The sequence below is a fragment of the Paroedura picta genome, chromosome 1, assembly GCF_049243985.1.
Source record: "Paroedura picta isolate Pp20150507F chromosome 1, Ppicta_v3.0, whole genome shotgun sequence".
In the NCBI taxonomy this organism is placed as follows: domain Eukaryota; kingdom Metazoa; phylum Chordata; class Lepidosauria; order Squamata; family Gekkonidae; genus Paroedura; species Paroedura picta.
Genome location: NC_135369.1, coordinates 41,338,579 through 41,347,227, shown reverse-complemented (window position 1 = coordinate 41,347,227; position 8,649 = coordinate 41,338,579). Strand labels below are relative to the sequence as shown.

Sequence of the window (8,649 nt, the reverse complement as noted above, 5' to 3'; positions counted from 1 at the left end):
TTTTAAAAAATTAGTACACTGATTATTGTCTGGGGTAAACAAGGTTTTTACATGAGACTGGAATAAATAAATGCACTTCTAATCTTCTCTTAAAATCAGAGGACAGAGCCATTGAAAGTGTGAACTCCAGAGTGAGGGCCTTTTCGCACAGGGATCTTTGTTGCAAATTGTTTGCAGAATGAAAAATCGCCATTTAAAATAGTGGAATTCGTCGTTATGCATACCTGCCTTTGTAGTGGAATCAGTTGCGTTTTTTAGCGTTTCCCACAGGCTTCCGGTCTCGGCAGAAATTGCTAGAAAGGAAGCGCTATTGCCAAGCTCGTCCCGCCCCTGGCCGTCAAGCAGCCAATGGGCAGCCGTTAGCATGCTCCCAAACAGCCCCTTTCCCTTTAAGAAAGGTTTTTTTTAAAAAAAAACAGACCCATAGCAACGAATCTAGGTAGATTCGTTGCTACGGAGAGACCCATCCAGCTGCCTAATGTGAGCTGTCGTTTGATTGTATGATCGTTTGCACGCTGCCTCGAGTGATAAAAAAAAAATCCCCCCCCCCTCACGGTCCCGATTTTCGGCTGAATTTATTTGTAAAAAATAAAGGGACTTTATTTCAGCAAACGGGCTTTTCAGTGGTTTGTGCTTAGTGACTAAAGGTGAAGGACTGAAGCCAGGGAAGCCTCTAAACAGAAAGAGGCTCGCCGGTGCGTTTATCCCCGCTCGCTCGGAGAAAAAAAAATGGCGATCGCTTCGCCGGAAGTTTGGAGGAGAGAGCCAGGGGGAGGGACTTTGAAGAACCAGCAACAATGGTAACGCACAGGTCTTTAGCGCTACTGTTGCAGATTGGTTGCAGGAGTGTATCGCTATCCGGAGGGTGAATCCACTTTTCTGGATTCCCCTGAAAGCGCCACAACGAAGCGCTTTTTGCTGATTGGTTTCAGGATTGTTGCAGATTGTCTACGACGTCGTGGGTTATGGCAAATTAGTAGCGTTTCCAAATAGCAACCATTCTGCTACTTTGAAGCCGTGCGAAATGGCCCTCTAAGTTCACTCTAACATTCAGCCAGAGACTTTAAAAATTCATGTTTTGGGTTTTTTTTTTGGGGGGGGGTTGTTACATCCCCTCAAAAGTGGGTAATATGGGGTTGGATCACATGGAAGATTTTTGCATGTTCAATAGTCCTTGTGAAAGCACTAAAATTACTCTGCCTGCTTGTTCTAAGTGAAAACAAGTGTATCCCTGCTGTCTTTTCAACATGTAGAAGATGGTATTTCTTCCCATACAATTTTAAATAAAACCATCTGTTGCACATTCCATTGCTCCATATGCTCATTGCTATCTTGTTAAAAATTATACGAAATGCTGTGCGTTGCTACAGCTTTTGTGCTATTGCTTGCCCAAGCAGAACAGGGCAAAGTACTTTGTACTTTTTGCTCACTTGCGAGTGGACCCAGCCCACTGAGAGATCTAGATAAGAAGTGATCAGAACCTCTAGTGAAGACTTTGGTTTGACTTCCCACCCTGCCCCAAAAGTCCTCAGTCCAGCAACTACAACAAAGCTTGTGCATGGTTTAGACTCCCATCTGGTTGGCTAATCCTTTTGCAGGTAAAACAAACTAAGGTAGCTGCCAAAAAATCCTGGGGAGGTAGGGCTATTCCTCAGATATATAAAGAGCCATTGCCCACACCAGTGGTTCTCAAATGTTTGGGCACAGTGACTCACAAGTTCAGATCTACTTAGTATGGTGGCCTATCCAAGGCTGGCCAAAGGGTTTTGGTGCCCTGGACAAACTATGACCTTGGCACCCATCTAATTCAGCATTCTATTTTGTACTGTGGCTAATGAACAAACACTGTACAAAGGGGGCAACTGCTCCCCCCGGCCCCAGGAAGCCCAAGTAAGTGGCCTTTGTATGTGCAGATGACATTCCAGCCTTTGGCCACCCTCTCCTTCTCCATTACTTGGGGGGAGGGAGAATACCAAGTAATGTTTCCAGGGTCAGATCTTGGCTTTGAAGAAACAAAAGAAAGTGATGGGAAGGGCAGGGGTGGCCAAAACAGAGGCTTTGTGACCACTTTTGGATCCTGACCCACAGGTTGGGAAACAATGATCTACACTGTCGAAGGAAGTACCTTAGCAGGCACTTAACTGGGTGATATTCCTGCATTCCAGCAGAGGCAATTTCCCCACCACATATGCTCTCAGCTAGTATAAAACTGTTTATACAGGGAAGGAGATGGCATCAGAACGTAAGAAGAGCCCTGCTGGGTTAGACCAGTGATCCGTCTTAGTCCAGCATTCTGTCTTGCATAGTGGTCAACCAGCAGGCCTGGAGCGGCAGCAACAGACCATAGATGCCAAGGTCACCTCATGATGTTGCTTCTTGGCATTGGTATTGAAAGGAGGAGAAGGTTTATATATCCAGGTTTTATCAATCTTAAGCAGTCTCAAAGCAGCTTACACCTGCATTCCCTCCCCCTCCCCACACCAGGCAACTTGTGAGAGTTCTGGGAGAACAGTGGCTGGCCCAAGGTCACTCAGCAGGCTGCATGTGGAGGATTGGGGAATCAGATCCCATTCTCCTGATTAGTCTCCTGCTCTAAACCATGGCTCTCACGTTCCCTTTAGTCACCATGGATAGTAACCACTGGTAGACTTTCGCCCCATTAACAAGGACCGTTTGCCCTGGTTTCAATGTGTTTTGGGAAGTGTATTTCCGCCCCACTCCTCCCCTAGAGCATTGTGGTACCTCAGGGCACCACTGGTTTTTATTCAACTTTTCTTTGATTTTCCCCAGTCTCCATTTGCCGTGAAGCAAGGTTGGGCTTGTTGCCATGTAGATGGGAGAGCCAGACCCCCTGGTGGAGGAGGGGTTCCCCAGGTGCCTGGCACTGCCCCCTGCCCCTGATCAACTGGCCGCTGGGGGGGGGGCTTACTAATAGAAAGAAGACGGTTGCCAGCATCACACAGAAAAGGACATCATCATGCCAGTGACTTCCAGGTGACCCTGGTATTTGGGCAAAACCTCCAAGGCGGAAGTTGATTTTACCGTAGAGTTTTTGCTTAAATACCAGAGCCCAGAAGTTTCTTGCATGTTGATTTCACTCCCTGTGTGATATCAGCGAGGTGGCCTAGGCCTTCTTCCTATGGGTTAGTCCGCCATCGCCTGAAGAGCAGCCCTCATCTTTCCTGGTGGCCTCCCCACACTAATCAAGAAGCTATCCCTGCTTAGCTTCTGAGATCTGATGAGCGAAAGCTCTTGGCTCTACAGGCTGCTTCGGCAGACCTAAAGGACTGCCTAATTCCTGAGCGGTCATGGGCCGAAGTCTTCTCTGCCCACTCCCATCTTCAAAGAGGGGTGGTTAGTGGAGGCAGAGTCTCCTGCAGTTTGTGCAAGGAACGCCCACTTCTCAGCACCGTGGCAGGATTTTCAAGGCAAGGGAAAACAGCAATGGCTTAACTTCTGCATCGCAGGCCTTGGCTTCTTGGTGGTCTCCCATCCAAGTATTAACCAGTGCTGACTCTCTTTGCAGCCAAGATGAGACTGGGCTGGCCTCGGACATCCAGATAAGGGTTGTAACTATCTACACGGTATAAAGGAAACAAGAGGCCAGTGGGACCCTGTTGAGTTTTTCTACAGCAGACTAATGCAGGCACCCTTTGGAATTGTTGTATCACATGCTGCAGTTTTATGTCACTATTTACAACTCCAGGGGCCTGCTGTTTCAACACTGGCATGTAAAAGCTCAAGACAGACTGATACGAAATAGATTGTACTGATAGCAGTAATAGGAGGCCTAAACTCTTGCTCTCTTTCTTGTGTCTTTGTTTCTTCAACTTGGGGGGTCTTTCCTCACCCCTACCGGTTGTTCAGGTGCAGTTGTATTCCTCTTCAAATCTGGTGGAAAAGAGAAGACAATCACATTAAAAGTGAAATAAATCCAACTGGGAAGCCTGATGCCCATGAAAGGCCTACCCACCTATTTGTTTCTCCATGCCAAATAGCCATTGTGCTTCCTACCACTAGATGGCAACCTTTCATTTTAAGATTCTTCAGGTTGGATGCTAGAAGATATTCATTTCAGCCACGGTGCGGTGTCTGTCCTAATGCCAAGGCTTCCTGAGTGTGTGGACTGATCCCTCTAGTACACGGCATGAGTTCTCTACAAGTAGTCCCCATTAGTAGTTAGGCCAGGAAACACACCAGGTGAATGCGATCCTTGGGGGTGTTGACTTTATGACGGACTGTGTTCTCCAGGGTGCCCCAGAGGCTAACAGAAACAGTATCCGATATGCCAGAGGGGTGGAGCTGGGGGTGCGGAGGCTCATCCTTGCCTATCCATCAAATGGGCAGGTGGCTTTCTGCCTCGTTTGGCACTACCACATAGGGTTGCCAGCTCTGGGTTGGGAAGCAACTGGAGACTTTGGGGGTAGAAACACATATCTAAATTAGTTATATCCTAACATCCAAAGACCTAATGTGTTTCGACCCGTGCAGGTCTTCCTCGATTGGCATCCAAGAACACAAAGCAAGTTTTGTTCAAAACCAGGGAAGGTTACTGAAGGCAGCCATTTGAAAAAGCCCTAATTTGTAGAAGAACTTTTAACCTCCAGTGGACATGCAAGAGGCCTTCACTTGAATATAGATATTGGTTTACCACCCTGGTGATTGAAAAATGATTTTTAAATATATTTTATGTATATGTTTTTAAAAACAATTGTCTGTGCTTAATACTGACGTCTGAGGAAGACCTGCACAGGTCAAAATGTGTTAGGTCTTTGGATGGTAGGATATAATGTACATGTGTGTGGCCTATAGAAAAAGTGGTATTCTCTGCTGTTTCTATTGTTTGTAATACTTTAATCTATTTGAGCTCCAAAATAAAATTCAAATGAAATACGTTTACATCATAGAAAGTTGCAGCTTTCTCACCCTTTTAAGGTTCTCAACTCTATTCCAGGTGGGGTTTTCTCCCCCACCCCTTTTTTGTTTGTTGTTTGACTTTGGGGGTAGAGCCAGGAGTAGGCAGGATTTGGGGTAGGAAGAGCATCATCAGTGGAGTATAATGCTGTGGAGTCCACCCTCCAAAGGAGCCATTTTCTCCAGGGGAGCTAATCTCTTTAGTCTGGAGATGAGCTATAATTTCAGGGGATCCCCATGTCTCCCCTGGGGACTGACACTCCTGCCTAGCCTGTCTCTGCTGCTGCCAGCACAGTAAATTCAGTGGTGGAGAAAGTGGAAGAAATAAAAGGAGAGAGAGGAGGAGAAAACAAAGGCCAATGGGTAAACCACTGGCAGGCATGCATTGACTGTTTTTCCTCTTTGTGTTTTACTCAAACGAATGGGACATTTTTGGTTGGTTTTGCATTCCTTTGGTAATGAATACATGTCCCTCCCAACCATAAAACTCCCATATAACGATGCTCAAATGATGCAGAAAAGCATCATCACTTTAATTTCTGTGGTTTGACAACTTGTTACTGCGTTCCAAAACCCGGCGTCAGCAGCACACAAATGTATTTCCCAGCCACTGGCTGAGGTTCAGCTGAGAGCTTTACAATTCCCCTCTTTAGTGAGATAGCAGTTCTCATTCATGCACTGACAATGGCTTCGATGACACTCTGCCAGTGTTCTCTGCAGTTTAATTACACATAGATCAGAAAATGTTTCACTTGCATTCAGTGCCTTTTATGGGCTTCCATTTCCATTTCCCCCTTCATCACAGTTGTGGAGTGGGGCACACAGATGATCCCTGGAAACACAACTCCAGGCATTAAGCTAGGAGAAGGGAGTGCTGCTGCAGCCTGACTTTTCCCTTGTGACTCCAAGCTTATTGATCTCAAACTCTCAGAACATTTGTAATCCACGTGGTTACTGCAGAGTGGCAGGCCAAGTCCTGGATTGTTTAGTTTCTAGGTTGCCAGCTCTGGGTTAGGAGATGCCTGGAGATTTGGGACAGAGCTTGGGAAGCAGGGATATGATGCCACCAGCCTCTGAATCTTCCATTTTCTCAAGGGAAACTGATCTCTGTTTGGTGATTAGTTGCAATTCTGAATGAACTTCAGACCACCCCAACCCCCCCCAAAAAATGGAACACTGCAACCCTACTAATTCCTCAGCCCTGGTTAGCTTTAGCCCTACATGAAGACGACTTTTGTTATGCGAAGCCACTATTTGTGAGAATACTACTTAATGGCTTGTTTCCAGTTAGATTTACTCAGAGAGCAGGGCTTTCTTGCTTCCTTCTCCCACGACTTGATGGGAGATGGCAACTTGACCCAAGATCTGTCAGTGAGCTTCACAGGTAAGATTTTATTTATTTATTTATTTATTTATTTATTTATTTATTTTTGGACTTATATACCAACGCTTTCAAAGACTTGCAGCAGTTTACAATTAAATAATAAAAGCAATACACCCCCTAAAAAAATCCCATGACACATTAAAAGATGACAGTACATAAGAGTTAACCCCCTTTCCAGCTTGCAGTCAAGGACTTCTTCCATTAGGAGCAAGGGTCCTGATTTCACTAACACTAGAGGGTCCTCTGATGGTAACACCGGGATCTCAACCTGGCCTAAACTATATGCCTGGCGGAAGAGCTCCATCTTGCAGGCTCTGCAGAAAGCTGATAACTCCGACAGGGCCCTCAGCTCTTCCAGGAGCTCATTCCACCAGAAAATGCTATGGCCCTGGTTGAGGCCAGGTGAATGTCCCAGGGGACCAGGACAACCAGAAGGAGAAGAAGGAGAAGGAGTGGGTTCTTATATGCCGTTTTTCTCTACCCGACGGAGCCTCAAAGCAGTGTACAGTCGCCTTCCCTTTCCTCTCCCCACAACAGATATCCTGTGAGGTGGGTGAGGCTGAGAGAGCCCTGATATTACTGCTTGGTCAGAACAGCTTCATCAGGGCTGTGGTGAGCCCAAGGTCACCCAGCTGGCTGCATGTGGGGGAGTGCAGAATTGAACCCAGCATGCCAGAATAGAAGTCCGCACTCCTAACCACTATACCAAACTGGCTCTCTTTCGTGCTAGTGTTTTGCTTAGCTTGGAAGCTAATAGGAATCAGGTATTTCCCCAGCTTTCACATAGCATTATGGGGTTCTCATACACCTGTTGGATTTCCCCCAGCTTTCCTGAAATTCCAAAGACTCATTTTAGAAGAAGAATGCTCTGTGAGAGCAGGACTATGACTAGCCCAAGGTCACCCAGCTGGCTGCATGTGGGGGAGCACGGAATCAAATCTGGCTTGCCAAATTAGAAGTCAGCACTCCTAACCACTACATCAGCAGATTTGAACCTGTAGAGCAAAGTGCCCTGTGGGGAATATAGGCCAACAAGCAGTCCTGCAGATACATAGGGCCAAAGCCACATATAGTCTTAAAGGTCAAAAGCAATATCTTAAATTTGATCCAGAAGCAGACTGGTAACCAATGGAAATGACGCAACCCCAGCTGAATGTTGGCCCTCTAAGGTGTTCTAATAAGGACCCTGGCAGCCACATTTTGTGCCAGCTGTAATTTTCAGGCCAAAGCTAAGGGTAGGCCCATGTAGAGCGAATTACAGAAGCCTAACCTGGAAGTGACCGTTGCATGGATCACTGTGGTGAGATGTTCAGAGTAGCCATGCTTGGTGCAGATGAAAAAATGCCATTTGGGCTCCCTTTGTGACCTGAACCTCCATGGAAAGGGAGGCATTGAAGATCACCCCAAAATTCCTGGCAGTTGGTGCAGGTGTCAACTGCAACCTATCCAGGCATGGGAAGTGCATTTCCTGATCCTGCCCTTGTCTTTCATCTTGGAGGGGTTGAGTTTCAGGCAGTTCTGCCTCAGCCATCCAGCCACTGCTTCCAAACAACTGGCAAATATTACTGGGGGGAAGTCTGGCTGGCCGTCCATTAGGAGATAGAGCTGGGTATCATCCGCATATTGGTGACAACCCAGCCCATAACTCTGGACCAGCTGGGCTAGAGGGTGCATGTGGATGTTAAACAATGTGGGGGAGAGAATTGCCCCCTGTGGAACTCCACAAGGGAGCCCCAGAGTGTTCGACAACTCATCTCCCACAGCAGCCCTCTGCAACCAGTTCTGGAGAAAGGAGACCAGCCATTGTAGCACAGTCCCCCTAATCCTGGCTCCGGAGAGATGGTGGGCCAACAGCCTAGTGTCTCCAACTTCAGTCCAATACTCTGAGCATTTCACTGTACAGGTTCTTTTACTGGTCACATAACTAGAAGATAGAAGTAAGCTTACTTTGTACTGAGTAAATGAGTTTCCTGCATGCCTTCCTCTTTTATCTCCACAAATAAAAGACAGGGGCCTTAAATATTCCTGAAAGGGCCTATGGCCCTTCTTGCAACATTCCTACCAAGTCACAAAATCACTCATTCCAACTTATTTCTGTGCTTGTTGGGTACATTTTTAGGGATAGTTTTTTTTTGGGGGGGGGATTGAATAGGTGAGACTTCATCACTCTTTATCAAGTTAACTAAATCTCAATATGGCCTCATTTTTGTGGGCACTTAAATCTCGAAATGGCAGCTATGAGCAGGCAAGACAGATTTTTCTACAAGCTTGAAGAAAGCTTGAAATCTAAATAAAATAAAATAATTCAACATGGGGGTGTTAGGGGTGGTAGAAATGCCAGTGGAGCCCCC

At 46.4% G+C, this 8,649-nt stretch overlaps 1 long non-coding RNA gene across 2 annotated transcripts in view; it reads right to left on the bottom strand.

Annotated features, from left to right (window-relative positions):
* Window positions 1-434: 434 nt before the first annotated feature.
* The window catches only part of LOC143836160 (uncharacterized), a 41,478-nt gene continuing 33,263 nt past the window's right edge, over window positions 435-8,649 (bottom strand). For both annotated transcript variants that reach the window (XR_013230534.1, XR_013230531.1), the window contains exon 3: window positions 435-3,891. This is a non-coding gene — a long non-coding RNA (uncharacterized LOC143836160). The remainder of the gene's footprint in view (window positions 3,892-8,649) is intronic.